The following is an 18,063-nucleotide window of genomic DNA, read 5'->3' on the forward strand; positions in this document are numbered from 1 at the left end:
GCTTTCAATTTTTAAAGGTGTAAAACGGAAAGTTAGTAGTTACTTGGGTTGTAAAATAATCTTCGCAAAGCCCCAGGACAGCTCATACTGAAAGAGAATTGTGGGGCCCCGATCCCAAGCATTTGGGGGGAAGAGGGGACGTAGTTAAGAATCACGGAGGTCCTTAAACACGTTTTGCTTAAAAAATCCCTAATCCTGGATATGCGTTCTGGCCAAAACGGGGCGGGGGGGCGTGGGGGGAAGCCACACTTCTATCAAACTCTGAATTAATGAAACCACATGCTATATATCGCAAACAAATCTGAATTACAAATTTTAAATCCGCCGAAGCAAATGGTTGGAAACTGGTTGTGCCACCAGTAAAATATTGCAACGCTCGAAATACATTAATGTATGGTCCATGTCCTATAAAGCGAGTGCTGAAAACATAAGGAAAGAAATGGCATCAGTCCTTATTGTTTTGTCTTGACTTCATTCATTCATCCATTCATTTTAAGAGAGAGTAAGCAGGGGAGAAGGCCAGAGGAGAAGAGAGAATCCCAAGTGGGCTTCGTGTTCAGTGCTGAGCCCCACCACCTTGGGATCACGACCCCAGCAGAAACCAGTAGTCCGCTTCTCAATTTACTGACCCACCCAGGTGTCCCTATTATCCTCATTTCTATTGGCTTTTGCACTTTTAAAAGTTATAAAGTTATATTGATTATGCAAACGGTTGTATTTTAAAATTGTCAAAAACTGTATATGTTATTAGCATGATTACTTAAATTCTGAGTCAACTTTTTTTTTGTTACAAAAGTCTCTGAAAACTAATTTGGGGCTAGAGATTACGATTAGAATTGAAGCGGAAGGAATATGAGGAAACTGTTTTGATTCTCATTCCAGTAGGTCGCAAATGGTTGCTGGATACTTGCATAGCAAAATTGCATTGTCAGGGTCAATAACTTTAATTTTGAAAACTGAGGCTATTTATTTTTCATTATAATTTGATCTTAGAGGCCTTAGACATTCTTTGGATCCAAACTTTACAATAAAGAAACATAAAGGATTGTTCAAATTAATGCCTTTTTCCCCATTTCTTTTTTTTGNGCTGCTCATCGCTTCATGTGTTTGTTGGCCATCTGGATGTCCTCTTTAGAGAGGTTTCTGTTCATATCTTCTGCCCATTTCTTCACTGGGTTGTTTGCTTTTCGGGTGTGGAGTTTGGGGAGTTCCTTATAGATTTTGGATATTAACCCTTTATCTGATATGTCATTTGCAACTATCTTTTCCCATTCCGTTGGTTGCCTATTAGTTTTGTGGGTTGTTTCCTTTGCCATGCAGCCTTTTTCCCCGTTTCTATAAAGTACAATGTTATGCCTGAGTCAGAAAAGAAAGAAAACCTTTTTGATATTCCTGCAGGATAGTTCCTGAAACAAATTCTTCCTTTCTGGAAAATTTTCTCTGCAGACTTGTAATATACAAAAATCTGGCACAAAGATCAGACAATCAGGCTAATGACTATGCCTTTTAATTAATCGTTAAGACTAAATTGTTCTCTTTTTGCTTCTAATTTCACCTAATGAATAGAATATCAGATCTAGCACTTTTTTGGGTTAGATAAAATGAGATGAAAAATGAGAAATGTATATTCACAGAAAGCACTGGTGTATGCTGTTTTTTATCATTTATTTATAAGTGAGTGCATCTCCAAACATGAATCTCTCAGATGCATTTGTATCTGAAGCTGAAACTCTTTCTAATGTCAAGTTGGCAGACCTGGAATTTTCCATTGCCATAATGGCTACTTTAAATGATGAAGTTTATCTTATGAACTGTGATGAGCCTCCTTAAATATGAGATCTCCTACCAGTAAATATTACAAAGCACCTTTTCCAATATTTTACATTGCTTAAAATTCTAAATAACTCCGGGAGATGGATTTTACTATGCAAATTATGAATGAGGAAAACAAGACATAAATAAAGGATCTGAAGTCATTAAACCAGAAGTGGTGCTGGTGGGCTGAGAGCCTAGATCATTTGCCCACCAAATTCTTGCTCAACATCCACGGAACATGTCAGTTCCATCTAATTGCTTCCAGGTGAGTTCCTCAGTGCTTCTAGGAGGCACCTTAAATACGTTCAGCTGTTAACACCAAACAATTTAAGGTTGATTCTATCTCTGAATGAAAATATTTTTAAAGCAATAACTGTTATCAGTTATTGTATAAAAAAATGAATTATCCTTTTTACATATTATATCACATGTAGTAAATGGAAAAACAATTCAAAAAATCCTGAGATTTTGAAGTCTCAGTTATATTTGCATTTTTTTTAACTAAATGATTTAGGTTGTATGATTTCTAGATCACTGCAGACATACCAAAAAAAAGGAGACTTTTTGAAAAAATGATCACTTTCATTTGGAAGTCCAAACTTGTGCTCAAATATAGATGTAAATAACTATTTAATTTCTGACTTTCTGGAGAAGGGCTGTAACTCTGCAAGTTAACCCAAACTAGATTCACAAGAATCCTTTTTCCTTCACTTCTATCAGTTCACCTTTGTTAACAATCTCTTCATGGAAGTCACAAAGGAAACAAAGACTTGACCTTGAAAACATAATCAACTAGAGAATCATGAATTTTAAGTTTCTAGTGGCTGGAATTTGCTACTGGATCTTTATTTGTATATGTCTGCTTTACGTACAACTTCAGTAAGCCTTTTACTCTCACTTACGATGTCTCGATGTCTCGTCTGCAAATTCAACAAAACCTGCAGCCACAATTCAAAGGGAGGATCCGGAGAGAGTTTTGTAGCTGATGATACCAGGCTTTCAACTTTAAAAAGTTAAGTTTAGTTATTTGGGTAACCAAGTAAGAGATAAGGGGAAGACAATCTAGATAAAAGTATTCCACTATTAAGTAAAAGAGAAATGATAGAATATCCCAGTTTTGTAACTCCCTATAAATTAATACAGGCATTAGGCCTCAACAGCTAAGATCATAAAAAGAGAGAGAGCTAGACCTTATGTACCTCCTGAGGGAAAACCACATGGCCACGCAACATACTGCTAAAGTGATCAGACCTGATACAGACTTGAGATCCAGCTGCCAGTTTGTAGAAAACTCCGGAAAATGTTGAACTGTATCACGATCAGGCAATATGCAAAGTCCTCACTGTGGGAAACTCTACAAGTCAAAGGGCCTGCGTTCTTCAAGATTATGAAGTTAAAAAAAAAAAAGGACTTAAAAAGATATATCAGAAAAAATGTTAAGTGTGTTCTGTGTGTTAAGGAAGAGACTATACTGTCTAGGAGTGAACATTTGGGTGGAAAAATCAGTAAGGAAAAAAGGAAGTGAAAGTGATGCTATAAAAGTTAGGGTAATGGTTACTTCCAAGGTGCCAGTGGTGGCAAATGATTGAGAAGGGACACTTGGAAGGAGCTTCTAAGGGTAGGTAGCAAAGTTCTGTTTTCCTCACCTGGGGATGGTTACAAAGGTGTTCGCCTTAGAATAATTTCTTAAGGTAAACATTTCCTTTATAGTGTCTTCTGTTTGTGTGTTGAGTTGTGTTGCATTTTATTTTATTAAGTTTATTTATTTTGAGGGAGTAGGGGCAGAGAGAGAGGGAGTTAGAGAATCCCAAGCAGGCTCCACACTCATCTCTGAGCCCAATTTGGGGCTTGATCTCATGAACTGTGAGATGATGACCTGAGCAGAGATCAAGAATCAGACACTTAATGGACTGAGCCATCCAGGTGCCCCTCTGCGTTTTATTTTATGATAAAAAGATTTAAAAAAAAAAAAAAAGCTTGGAGGGACAGGCCAGTCCTACCCAAGAGCTGAAATGTATTTTCTCCACACCAAGCTATTTTCCAATGTATCCATTTGGTTTTCTGGAACAATATTAAGGCTAGATCATTTAAAGAAGAAAAATGCTTTAAAAAATCCAAATCCTCTGAAAGATAGGTCACATTGTAATACCGTTTTGAGTTTTAGTTAGATATTGTCTTTTTTTAAGAAGGTAATGGATAAGTAGGTAGTAAAGTGTATTTTGAGTGTTAGAGAAAAGGTAAATGGAATGATGAAAGATAAGGAACAATTTCTTGAAACTTAATGGTTAAATTTCTATAATGGTCAGGGGAGTATAACATTTCCAATGGAGATTTTTATGAGAGCAAGAGTTCCCGCCCTTGCTCACCCACATGTGAGGACAATTCATCTCAGAATTCTAGAACTTTTTAAAAGGACACAGAGGGGCACCTGGGTGGCTCAGTCAGTTAAGCATCCGACTTCGGCTCAGGTCATGATCTCCTGGTTTGTGGGTTCGAGCCCCGTGTCGGGCTCTGTGCTGACTGCCAGCTCCGAGCCTGGAGCTTGTTTCAGATTCTCTATCTCCCTCTCTCTCTGACCCTCCCTTGCTCACGCTGTCTGTCTCTGTCTCTCTCAGAAATAAATAAAACATTAAAAAAATTTTTTTAAATAAATAAATGAAAGGACATAGAATGCTTAGCTTGAGACTCAAGAATCAAATAAACCTCTGTAAATAGCAGTCCTATGGGGCGTCAGAACTGGAGAGTCAGAAAATGTAGAACTATGTTAGCCTGGGGCTTCAGCAGAGGCTGCGTGTAAACTGATAATATGTTTATCTCTCATTACTCCTGTTACAGTTTACAGACTCTGACCTTCCAAATCCCATGCTCCAGCTCTGACAACACACATCGCTTCTGTTTATGAACACGCACTTGAACCCAATACTGAGAATGCTGGGAATTTTTTCTTTTTTAACTTTGTAAGAGTTTTAAATGAACTGCATCTTAAAAAGAAAACAAATAGGTCCCCAAATATATACTCTTCAAAACTAGGGTTTGAACCAGTAAACTTTAGGCCTGCAAAATAGACTCCAGTTACCCACTGACCCACCACAGAAAACCAAGAGATTCTTTTACCTTGCTCAAACCATACCTCCTCTTTCCCCCCAAATTTCTGTAATTGAGATAAGGCAAAATCTGTTTACCAAAGCATGTGTTCCGGCCTGTTACCTCCACTCTTTGGGAAACTTTATAAAGACAAACAAACAGATAAACAGTACGATAAATAATGAGAAGTAGGTAAATTCCGGAAGATTTCTTCTGCTTGTTAACCAGGAGCCCAAACAAAGTATCCTTGTTTATTCGGAGTTGTAATGCCCACTTGAAAGTACATCAGTGCTGGTGAATATACAAAGTCCATGAAAAAGGAAGTACAAAAACATGAAGTGATATCAGATTCATAAGGCATTATGATATAGTGAAAACAACACTGGAGAAAGAGCCAGCTGACCTCAGTTTAAGGCTATTCCACCACTTACTGGCTGAGCAAGTCATGCATAAGCTTGTGTTTCCTAATTTGCAACACGATAACTGACCTACATTTTCCTTGAGGTTGTTATGAGGAAGAAAACATAATTAAAATATATGCCAGAGTATAGTATTGAAAAGCACCAGAGAAATTTGAGGTTCTATTAGTATTAATGTTATTTTTAAATTTAAAACAAATTTTTATTGAGGTATAGTTGACTATTAATGTCCTATGCACACGTTCCATCCAAACCAATATTATCTTTTTTAAAAAATACTTTTTAAAAAATGTTTATTTATCTTTGAGAGAGAGAGAGAGAGAGGCAGATAGAGTGTGAGAGGGGGAGGGACAGAAAGAGAGAGAGGGAGACACAGATTCCAAAGCAGGCTCCAGGCTCTGAGCTGTCAGCACAGAGCCTGACGCAGGGCTTGAATTCACCAACTGCAAGATCATGACCTGAGTCAAAGTCGGACACTTAGCCAGCTGAGACAACCAGGCGCCCCTAAACAAATATGATCTTTAAAAGGAACACTCAATGACATTTTGTGAGATAAAATTGTCCTCCTTAATGTCAACCATAAATTGGTTTATATATCAAAATATACTGCTTTCCTTAACCTTGCCCAGTTTGAATGAAAATAAAAGCATGTTTGTGATGAGCACTAGGCATTGTATGTAATTGATGAATCATTGAATCCTACTCCTGAAACCAATATTGCATTGTATGCTACCTAACTAAAATTTAAATAAAAATTAAAAATAGTCAAAAATAAAAATAACAAATTAAAAATAAAATAAAACAAAACCATGTTATAATAACAAAATAGTTTCAGTATTTTCTCCTTTTATCCATAATCATTGGTAACAATCAAGTTGCTATTTTATTTTACTTTTATTTTTGTAGTTTTTAAAACATTTATTTAATTTGATGAGGGCACGCGCATGGGTGCATGTGCAAGGAGGAGAGACAGAGATCGAGGAAGAGAGAGAATCCCAAGCAGGCTCCTTGCTGCCAGCATGGAGCCCCACACAGGGTTCGATCCCACAAACTGTGAGATCATGACCTGAGCCAAAATCAGGAGATGGTTGCTTAACTGACTGAACCACCCACGTGTCTATTTTCTTTTTTCTTAAGAGGGCATTTGGTTCTGTACCTGATGTATCTTTTTTAGTTCAGGGTTTTTTTTTTTTTAATTTTTTAATGTCTATTGATTTTTGAGAGAGACAGACAGAGCGTGAGCAGGAGAGGGGCAGAGAGAGAGGGAGACACAGAATCCGAAGCAGGCTTCAGGCTCTGAGCTGTCAGCACAGAGCCTGACACGTGGCTCAAACTCAAACCATGAGATCATGACCTGGGCTGAACTTGGACTCTTAACTGACTGAGCCACCCAGGTGCCCCTTTAGTGCAGTTTTTTAGTGGTACAGTAAGTAATTGCCCTCATAGAGTCTTATTTTTAAAGGGTTGCCACACACACACACACCTGGCTGAAGAAATTATGGGGAATTACTAATTCAGTCCTTCCTTAGCCACTCTTCTTGTTTTGTTTTAAAATAAGCTCTACGCCCAAAGTGGGGCTTGAACTCACAGCCCTGAGATCAAGGGTCGCATGCTGTATGTATCGACTAAGCCAGGCAGGTGCCCCAACCACTCTGAATTTTAATAACATGATGGCAACATAAAAACAAGGTTGAAAAGAGCAATTTCAGAAAGTTTCTCTTCTTGCTCGGAGTCTCTGAAGCACTTTCAATAGCAATTTGGGTTATTCCCTCTTGTTCTTTATTATAAATGCAGGTAGGCCCTAAAGATGCTGAAATTTAGATATTCAGGCGTTGGGGATCGAGATCAGATACAAGTGTCTCTTGGTTTTTGAAAGTTTGCTACTCTGCTTCTACAAAAGACCTGCGTTAGTACCTGTTTTCACCAACTGAAAGAAATCCGAAGAGGAATTTTGTTTTTATAAGAAAAAAGGCAAAACACAGAAATAGCATTCAGTATTTGCGTTGCAGCAGACTGTTATAGAGGCAGCGTGCACCCCGAGCACAAGTTTCTTCCCCCGGAACTACACTCAGCATCTCAGCATCAAGCTGCCATAGCTTTGAGCTGTGTCTCTGAGCATCTGGCTTTCTCTCCATTTATTTCATGAATTTATTAGCAAGATGTATCCTTAAGGTGTCAGAGAAGCTTAAGAGAGGTTATTTTCTTGGGTCAGGGAATGCTCAACCTTTTTTCCATATAATTACCGGAGATTTCTTCTTATCTTTATTTCATAAAAATGCTCTACTTTTGGGTAGTAGGGGAAACCTGTATTTAGAAACTGATATTGACAGGGGTGCCTGGGTAGCTCAGTCAATTAAGTGTCTGACTTTGGTTCAGGTCACAGGTCGTGAGTTCAAGCCCCGCCTTGGGCTCTGTGCTAACAGCTCAGAACCTGGAGCCTGCTTTGGATTCTGTGTCCCCTTCTCTTTCTGTGCCTCCTCCACTCATGCTCTGTCTCTCACTCTCTCTCAAAAATAAATAAACATAAAAAAAGAAATTGACTTTGAGAAGGAGTCAGATGAGAAAAGGCTGAACAAGGACTAAATAGATCAGGCATCTGGAATCAGCCTGGTCACCTGATCAGTCATCACCTCTATGTCTCATATTTTTTCTTTTTACCTAAAAGTTAGAAGTTTTAGATCAAATGATAGCTGTCATGTATTGACTGCCATCTATATGGTAGTGTTAAAAGATGAACTGATATTAAAAGATATTAAATCGATGAAAGATATTAAAATACTTAAGTTTATAGTCATAAAAAAGAGTGAAATCTTGCCATTTACAACAACACGGATGGACCTAGAGAGTATTATGCTAAGTAAAGCAAGTCAGACACAGAAAGGTAAATACTGTATGATGTCACTCATGTGTGGAAACTAAGAAACAAACGGACAAACAAAATAAAACAGAGACAGACTCATGTACAGAGAACAAACTGAAGGTTGCCAGAGGGGAGGAGGGCACTGCATGAAATAGGTGAAGGGGATTAAGAGGTCTAATCTTCCAGTTACAAAATAAATAAGACACAGGGATGTAATGTACAAGGTATGGAAGATAGTCAATAATAGTATAAGAACCAACTTTGGTGACAGATGGTAACTAGAGTTACTGTGGTAACCATTTCATAAATCTATAAATATTGAATCACTGTGTTATACACTGGAAATGCAATGTTGTATGTCAATTAGTCTTTAATAAGCATAAATAAAATTTAAAAAATTAAGAGCTTATTTGAGCAAAAATTGATTTGAACCAGGAATCCTCCAATCCAGTAGATAGAGAGGAGCTCTGAGGGGCTGTAAAAATGAAAGACTTCTAGGCAGAGGGGAGTGGGAACAAGGAAGTTATTACCAGGCAAAAAAAGCAGACTGGTTATTGCAAAGTTACTTTCCTTTAGGGGATTACGGAGGGTCTGTTAGGCAGATTACCTAACTGGTGCTGATCAGTGATTCTTGATTGACCGGTTTAAGATTCCATTTCTGAGAGAGCCAAACCCATAATTAAGTTTCCGTTTGGTGATGTAGGGCATAGCATAAGCAATTCCATTTGGGGCCTGTTGTCTTATTTTTTAACAGTAGGCAGATATTAGCTCTAATTCTCCTACCAGCCTGGTAAGACAGGCTTTATTAGTCCCATAATACAGATATAGAAATCAAAGCTCAAAGAAATGAAGTTATGTCAGGTTGCATTAGGTGAACTCCGTGGAGTCATTTTAGCTTTGAAATTCTAGGATTACTGGGGCACCTGGGTGTTGTAGTTGGTTGGGCATCCGGCTCTTGATTTGAGCTCAGGTCTTGCTCTCAGGATCGTGAGTTCAAGCCCCTCATTGAGCTCCATACTGGGCGTGGAGCTACTTAAAAACAAAAAGAAAAGACAAAGAAATTCTAGGATTACTGAGAAAAATCTATCCCTTGGGTTTCATGTTTCCCTTTTAGAAATTCCATTGTTTGGGATTCAGTCATGAAATGCTCTTCCTTTCTAAGAAAAGGACCTTAGAAATCATTAGTGTCAGGTTTTTTCAAGTGTTAAGAAGGGATCCGAGGTCCAAAGAGGATGAATGACCAGCCCATGGTTGTAATTTATTTTCTCTTTCAAGTTTACCTGTAATGCTCATTGTAACCCAATTCTCCCTGGGTGGAAATATATATAGAAGGGTGTGTCAGGAAGTGGAGTTTTCATTTTTTAATACGAAATTCAAGATTTTTAAAAATGTTTATTTATTTATTTTGAGAGGAAGAGAGAGCCACGTGAGTGAGGGAGAGGCAGAGAAAGACAGAATCCTAAGCAGGCTCTGTGTTCTCAGCACAGAGCCCGACGTGGGGCTCCATCTCATGAATCATGAGATCATGACCTGAGCCAAAATCAAGAGTCAGATGCCTAACTGACTGAGCCACTCAGGCATCCCAGAAAGTGGAACTTGACCTGGGTTCCAAAAGCTTATTAAAAAGATCTTGTTATTTGTATAAATATTGTCTGTCCCAAAATAAGCAGAATTTCCAACACTCGAAGGTCACTGGAGGTCAGTCCTTTTCTTTGAAGAGGTATAAATTGATGCAGTGAAAATTTTGCCTAGAATCACCAACCACTGAAAAGTCAAGAAAGAATCGCACATAATTAAAAAGCAATCTAATTTAGGGGCGCCTGGGTGGCTTAGTCGGTTAAGCGTCCGACTTTCGCTTAGGTCATGATCTCGCGGTTCGTGGGTTCGAGCCCCGCGTCGGGCTCTGTGCTGACTGCCAGCTCAGAGCCTGGAGCCTGTTTCAGTCTGTGACTCCCTCTCTCTCTGACCCTCCCCTGCTCACGCTGTCTCTCTCGCTCTCCTAGAAATAAATAAAAAAAAATTAAAAAAAAAAAGCAATCTAATTTAGCTCTTAATTTGTCATTAAAATAATTCTTAAAAAGTAAACACAATTATCGAGATATTTTTACATTTTAAAATTATCCAAACACTAGGCGTGCCTGGGTGGTTCAGTCGGTTAAGTGTCCGACTTTGGCTCAGGTCATGATCAAGGTTAATGTGTTCCAGCCCCACATTGGGCTGTGTGTTGACAGCTTGGCTCCTGGAGCCTGCTTCGGATTCTGTGTCTCCCTCTCTCTCTGCCCCTCCCCCAGTCACGTGTGTGTGTGAGACATAAAGATTAAAATGATCCAAACGCTGAAAGCAAGATAAATCTCTGTAAATAATAAACTTTCAATAAACATTATAAGTAATTATTATGGCTAATTGAGAGGTAGAATTCTGATGGAAGGAGGAGAGAAGAAAGAAGTGGGAGGCAATACTACATTAAAGGGAAAAAGGGAGAAGAAAAAAAAGGGGAGAAACATGGGAAGAAAAAGTCAGAGGTGGAGAGAAGGGAAAGAGAAAAATGACAAAGGAGGAGGATGAGTCAGGGAGGGAGAGAAACTGGGAGTGGAGGAAAGGAGAAAGCTGGTCTTAGAAAGGAGAGAAAGACTAAGAACAAAGATTCGCAGTGGAGGTCAGGGGAGAGGAGTTAGAAATGCTTTTTTTTTTTTTTTATCAACAAATGTTTTTTGCCTACTGTGTACACTCTGATAAATTCATGTCCTGGAAGAAACCCATTATGTATTACTCTACTGCAAGAAGCAATGATTTCATTGCTTTAGCAAACTTTTCTTCTTCTGAAAATGAAATGCTCATTTAGAAAATTTGGAAAACAGAGTAGAATAAAGAGTCTCTAATTCTCTTCCTCTGTGAAAAAGAATCCCTAATTCTAGCCTATTGACATTTTACTGGCTTTGCTTTAACTTCGTTGAGGGGCTCAGTTTGAAGGGCAGCAACTACCCAGGGCACACTCTTCTCCTGGAGATTGCAAGAGGTTCAAACGTGCAGGCAGAGACACCCTAGGTCCCTTCAGGTCCGGGGTTGAAACTACCACACTCTCATTACCGCCCCAGTCTCGTGGAGCCATTGAAGCAACATGGGGCCGATAACCGTATGGATCTATCTAATTTCATATCATATGAAAAGTATAACTTCCTAAGTATAACGTCAATTTACATGTGTACTTTTACCTCTTCTGGGACAATGCAAGGGCCATAGATCACTTTGAAAGTCATTTTTTTAAAACATTTTTTTAAATGTTTTTATTTATTTCTAGGAGAGAGAGAGAGAGAGAGAGAGTGTGAGCAGGGTAGGGTCAGAGAGAGAGGGAGTCACAGACTGAAACAAGCTCCAGGCTCTGAGCTGGCAGTCAGCACAGAGCCCGACGCGGGACTCGAACCCACGAACCGCGAGATCATGACCTAAGCGAAAGTCGGACACTTAACCGACTAAGCCACCCAGGCGCCCCGAAAGTCACTTTTTAAAACAACTATGTTGTCACACCTCCTCTTCTCTCCTGGAATGACATATATGGTCAATAGGACCTATGTACAAAGCCAATTTTAAAAATCTATCTAATGCCCTTCTCATAGAGGAGAATGAAAGGAAAGTAATTTACAATATCAGTTACCATAAAATAATACATATTTCAGTATGCTGACACTCGCGCTTAATACAAGAGAAGACACAATTAAGTAGTCATCTGGTTGCACTTATACATAGAATCACTGGGAATGGGACGGCCACAATACTGTCTGATAAGGTATGTTAAATTAGGAGCTCAGTTACCACGTACGGCATCATAGTCTATGACCTGATTTTCTCATATAGTAAACACATTTTGGTAAAGTTCAGAAAAACAATAACAGTGAAAGTATGTTTCTCTTGATTTCTCTGGATTTATGCTGTAGAAGAATTTTTAGAAAATCCAGTGTATATAAAACCCATGCAAAACATCTTTGGGTTTATACGTGAAACAGATTTAAGTTCTAAACGCAGATAATTATACATGGATTTTTTTTGCCTATGTGAAATATACATGGATTTTTTTTTGCCTATGTGAAATATACATGGATTTTTCTTGCCTTTTAAAATATACATGGATTTTTTTTGCCTATGTGAAATATACATGAATTTTTTTTTGCCTATGTGAAATATACATGGATTTTTCTTGCCTTTTAAAATATACATGGATTTTTTTTGCCTATGTGAAATATTTTTGTGGGCTGAATCTTGACAGGCATTGGAGTAGGTCTAGGGTACTTGATTGGCCCTGTTAAATCTGACTATAAACCTCTATTAATATCACTATACAAATACACAACAACGTTTTCAACAACACCCTGTAGGGACTGGGAGTGCCCACAGTGGAGTCCGCTTAGATATTCTGTACCATAAAGTTTTTGCTCACTGTTGTAACCTAGCACTTAGCACAGTACTGGGCACATAGTAGGAGTTCAATAAATATCACTTAAGGTGATTGAACACATGGGTGTTCTTTTTACTTACACAGCACTTTTCATCTTCGCTAGGATAATGACTCATATTTAAATTTCCAGCTCTGATCTCTCTTCTGAGCTCCAAATTTGTTTTTGCAAATGCTCACTGTACATCTTCACTTGAATGATTTTCAGGGACTAGCATTGAATATATTTAGCTTACCATTTCCTGTCACCAAACCCCCTCCCAAATAAAGCCTACCATGAAACAAGGCAAGATATTAATTCTGCGCTGGAGTTCTCCTGTTTAGTAAATGCCCCCATAATTCACTTCTTTGCTTCAACAAAAGCCTGGGTATCTCCCTATCGTCCTGTTTTCTAATCAATCAGTTCTACTTCTTCAGTCTCCTTAAGTGCATCCACTTCTCTCCATCTCCAGTGCTACCACACTAGTGGATTACTGAATTATAATAGTCTCTTGCCTGCTTCCAAACGCTCCCCATTCAGCAGCCAGAGCCATCTTTGAAAACAGTAATCTAATCCTGTCACTCTCTGTTTTAAATCCCTCAAATAGTTTCTTACTTCTTTTGGATAGATTCTAAAACCCTTAGTAGGGCATATAAGGCCCTGCATGACTTGGCCCCTGCCTATGTATCTTTTATTCATTTGGGGGCACTTACCCATTATTCTTCAATCATACTGGCTTTCTTTTGTTTTGCTTCTTTTTTTAAAGAATTAATTTTTATTTTTTTAAAACTAATTCAGGCATATAATCTAGAAACCAATCATGGCTAAATAATTTATGACAAAAATCTTTTTCCCTCCAGAATCCCTGCTTTTACCACCTTTGGTTTACTCCTTTCTTTTGGTGATCACTTCCCCTCTCTGTTTTTTCTCTCCCTCCACCCCTCATTCCAGAACTCCTATTATCCAGATATTATATTTTCTAGATCCTCTAGTCTTATCTTTTTCTTCTATTGTCAAGCAAGCAAGTTTTCAAAATATCTTCAAGGATGGTTTTCAACCACATAAAGGATTATTCAGAAATTAATCTCCCTAAGCTATTAAAAGAAGAATAATTACGACATTTCAGCTAATACATTTTATTAAAGTCTAACAAATATTAGCAATTGATTGAATTAGAGGCTTTTGCCACTTAAACTAAATATAAATCTTTTCAAATCTTATACATTTTAAAATATTTTTTTACGTACTTTATCTGACTGACAAGCCTTTTCTTTCTTTCTTTTTTTCTTAAATAGTTTATTGTCAAGTTGGTTTACATTTAACACCCAGTGCTCATCCCAACAAGTGCCGTCCTCCGTGCCCATCACCCCCCTTCCCCTTTCCCCCACCCCCATCAGCCCTTAGTTTGTTCTCAGCATTCAAGAGTCTCTCATGGTTTGCCTCCCTCCCTCTCCCCCACTATTTTTCCCCTTCGTGCTCCGTTTACTTCCTCCTAGTCCACCTATATGTGCAAACATATGGTATCTGTCCTTCTCTGCCCAACTTATTTCGCTCAGCATAACACCTTCTAGTTCTATCCATGTGGCTACAAATGGCCAGATTTCATTCTTTCTCATTGCCATGACAAGCCTTTTCAAGTACTTGTGAGTTTATTGTAAGCCTAACAAACTTATAAATACGAGTTCTCGTATGCCAAATGCTCTTGATATCACACATATAGATTTGGTTTCACTTGGCCTTTATACGCCCAAACTGTTTCACCAAAACCAACGAGGATTTCAGTTATATCATGAGCTAATTTTCTAATCTAATTAGAACTCATCATTGGATTCAGCCAATTTATTTATTGCATCATTCTATTTTGAACTCTTTTCCAAAGAGCCCACAATTCTTACAGAATTAACACAAAGATCTATTCAATTTTAGATCTGTCTCATGACTTTTATCTCTAAGTTTTTATTCTGAAAAAATTTTAAACATAAAGAAAAATTGAGAGTGTGGTATAATCCACACAAGTATAACCACTATTTACGTTAAACAATTGTCAACATTTCCTCATATTTGTTTTATTCATGTAACTATTTTGCTGACCTATTTGAAAGTGACAGACAACATGACATTTCACCCCCAAATATTTTAAAATGTAACTCCTGGGACGCCTGGGGGGGCTCAGTCGGTAGAGTGTCCGACTTCGGCTCAGGTCATGATGTCACCGCTAGTGGGTTCAAGCCCCGCATCAGACTCTGTGCTGACAGCTCAGAGCCTGGAGCCTGCTTCGGATGCTGTGTCTCTCCCACTCTCTGCCCCTCCCATGCTCATGCTCTGTCTCTCTGTTTCTCAATAATAAATAAATGTTAACAAAAAACTTGTTTTTAATAAAAATAAAATAAAATAAAACGTAACTTAAAAATAAGGGCAATAAAGAAATAAAAATAAGGGCAATCTCTATGCTTGTAATAGCTTTATCGTGCCAGGAAAAGTAACAATAACTCCTCAATATCTTTTTTTTAAAAATAGCAGTCTTTCTTTTTTTAAAAAAGCCAGAATCCAAAGTTCACACAATGCACTTGGTTGTTTTATTTCCTTAGCCTTTTAAAATTTAGAACAATGTTCCCCACCTGCCTACCATTTTAACTCCCTATAATACTAATTTTTTAAAAAGATCACCCAGTTATTTTGTAGAATGCTCACATGACTTTTTCTGACTTGTAACAATTTCCAAGATCATTCAATTTCAGAGGATTTCTTTGTCTTTATCTTTTCAATATATGATTTTTACTGAATTTTAATTCATTTTAAAATTTATAATTTTCAATTATTCTTTCTTGCTCTTAGACTATTTCTTCTTTTAGTATCTTGTTCCTGTTTCCTGGATACAATATTTTTCTGATGACACTATAATATCTTGGAAGTATTTTTTAGGCTCCTAGTATTGTCTCCGTTTCTTGTGATTCCTTTTCCTGACTCTTACATATTGGAGGTTTTTTACTTTCTCATGTTGAACATTTTTCTCTGGTATCTGGTGATTTTTGTCCATCCATAGAGTAAGGGTGAAGTCCTAAAAGCTGATTGGAGGCCCCAAGAGTGTGTTTGAGTCTTGTCAATTAAAGGCTTTTTCTTTGGGAACCCCCAAATGTCAGTATCTGTGGCTCTTTTTCCTGGTGTGGTTCATTTTTTGCATCCTTTATTCTTTGCTAGACATTAGAACTTGGCTATGAAGGTCTGTGAGCAGAAGCAGCAGACTGGGTGTCTCATTTTCAGTTTCAGACTTAATTTCTCTCTTTTCAGGAAGATATCTCCCTCTTACTCTGATCTATGTCTAGTGTTGCCACATCTCAGAACTCTTATATAGTAGCCTGATTATACCAGGTGGAGTGAAGATGTGGGGATCTGTCCACTTATTAAACAAATTTTCCAACAAATCTCCCTTTTCAGCACTACACTCCTCCCATCTCCACTTTTCCGACTTCCTTCTGCACTTTACCTACTTCTAACTCTTGAGTCTTTCCAGGGTTTTTCAGGGTGACCTGCCTTGCTTCTCCTTGGTTTCTTCTTCTCCAATCACTTAGGCTTGACCTTCATGGTGTCTGCTAAGTCCCTCACTATCCTCAATCCATTTTCTATTTTCATGCATCGCGGTTTGGGGTGACTGCCAGTTCAGTAAAAATGAAACCTGTTTTTTCCTTTTCCTCTTTGTTATTTTTTTGAGAGACGTGGTACAGGGAAGCTTTCCTCTATCTTGAATTGAGAAGTCTTTACTCTTTTTATTTTTAGTTCTTGAGGTGCCTTGAATTCTTTTTTTTTTTTAATTTACTATTTCTAGGAGAGAGAGAGAGAGACAGCGTGAGCAGGGGAGGGTCAGAGAGAGAGGGAGTCACAGACTGAAACAGGCTCCAGGCTCTGAGCCGGCAGTCAGCACAGAGCCCGACGCGGGACTCGAACCCACGAACGTGAGATCATGACCTAAGCGAAAGTCGGACGCTTAACCGACTAAGCCACCCAGGCGCCCCTCAAGTGCCTTGAATTCTTGACTGCCTTTGGGGCTTTGCATGTGGTGTTCTGGTTCTCTGACACATTCTTTTCCCCTCCCTCCTCTTCCCTCTTGGCCAGTTCCAAGTCATCTTTTATTTATTTATATTTATTTTTAATGTTTTATTATTTATTTTTGAGAGAGACAGACAGACAGACTGCGAGCAGGGGAGGGGCAGAGAGAGAGAGAGACACACACATACAGAATCCAAAGCAGGCTCCAGGCTCTGAGCTGTCAGCACAGAGCCCAATGCAGTGCTTGAACCCACAAGCTGTGAGATCATGACCCAAGCCAAACTTGGAGGCCCAACCAACTGAGCCAACCCAGGAGCCCCCCAAGTCATTTTTTATATCTCAGCTTAAACATCATTCCTAGATGACTCCTGTATGACACCCAGACTAGGTTACGTCCATTCCCTATAGTATATTCTCATAACACCTACCATGATTCTAATTAAGTGTATATGTCTGCCTCCCCTGCTAGATGGTTACCTCTACAAGGGAAGGGACCACTCTGCCTTGCTGACTGCCATATCCCCTGTGTCTAGTGCAATACCAAGCCTTTAGCGGGGGATTAATATACATTTTTCATTGTTGGTCAACATACATTACTCATTGTAAAGATTTGTGACTAGGGGCACCTGGCTGGCTCAGTCGGTAGAGCATGTGACTCTTGNCCACCAGTAAGTAGTTATTAAGAGTTTAATGATGTTAGTTCTTATGATTGTCCAGTTACTGTTATAGAAACACTGTAATATGGACTCTTGTCCATCTCCAAACTTATTTTACAATGAACACTTTTAAAATCATAATGTACTAGGGGTGCCTGAATGGCTCAGTTGGTTGAGCATCTGACTTCAGCTCAGGTCGTGATCTCACAGTTCATAAGTTCAAGCCCCACATCAGGCTCTCTACTGTCAACACAGAGCCTGCTTAGGATCTTCTGTCTCCCTTTCTCTCTGCTCCTTCCTCTCTCTCTCTCTCTCTCTCTCTCTCAAAATGTCAAAATAAATAAACATTAGAAAATTTAAAAAAATTAAATTATAATGTACTGATAGTAATATGTACTCAGATCAGCATAGTGTATGAGTTTCTGCTGTTATAAATGACCAGAGACTGAGTGACCAAAACAACATAAATTTATTATTATCTTATAGTTCTGGAGATCAGAAGTCTAAAATGGGTTGGCAAGGCTGCATTCCTTCTGGAGGTTCTAGGGGAGAATTATTTTTCTTGCCTTTTTTAGCTTTCAGAGTCTTCCTCTATTCCTAGGTTTATGGAATCTTTCTCATGTCATTCTGATCTCTGCCTCCATTGTTATACCTCCTTCTCTGACTCTGACTTTTCTGCTTCCCTCTTATAAGGACCCATATGATTAGGTTTTACCCAGATAAGCCATGATAATAAGATATTTCTCAACAGCTTTAAT

This window comes from Crocuta crocuta, unplaced genomic scaffold (genome assembly GCF_008692635.1).
Source record: "Crocuta crocuta isolate KB4526 unplaced genomic scaffold, BGI_CrCroc_1.0 scaffold132, whole genome shotgun sequence".
Lineage (NCBI taxonomy): Eukaryota > Metazoa > Chordata > Mammalia > Carnivora > Hyaenidae > Crocuta > Crocuta crocuta.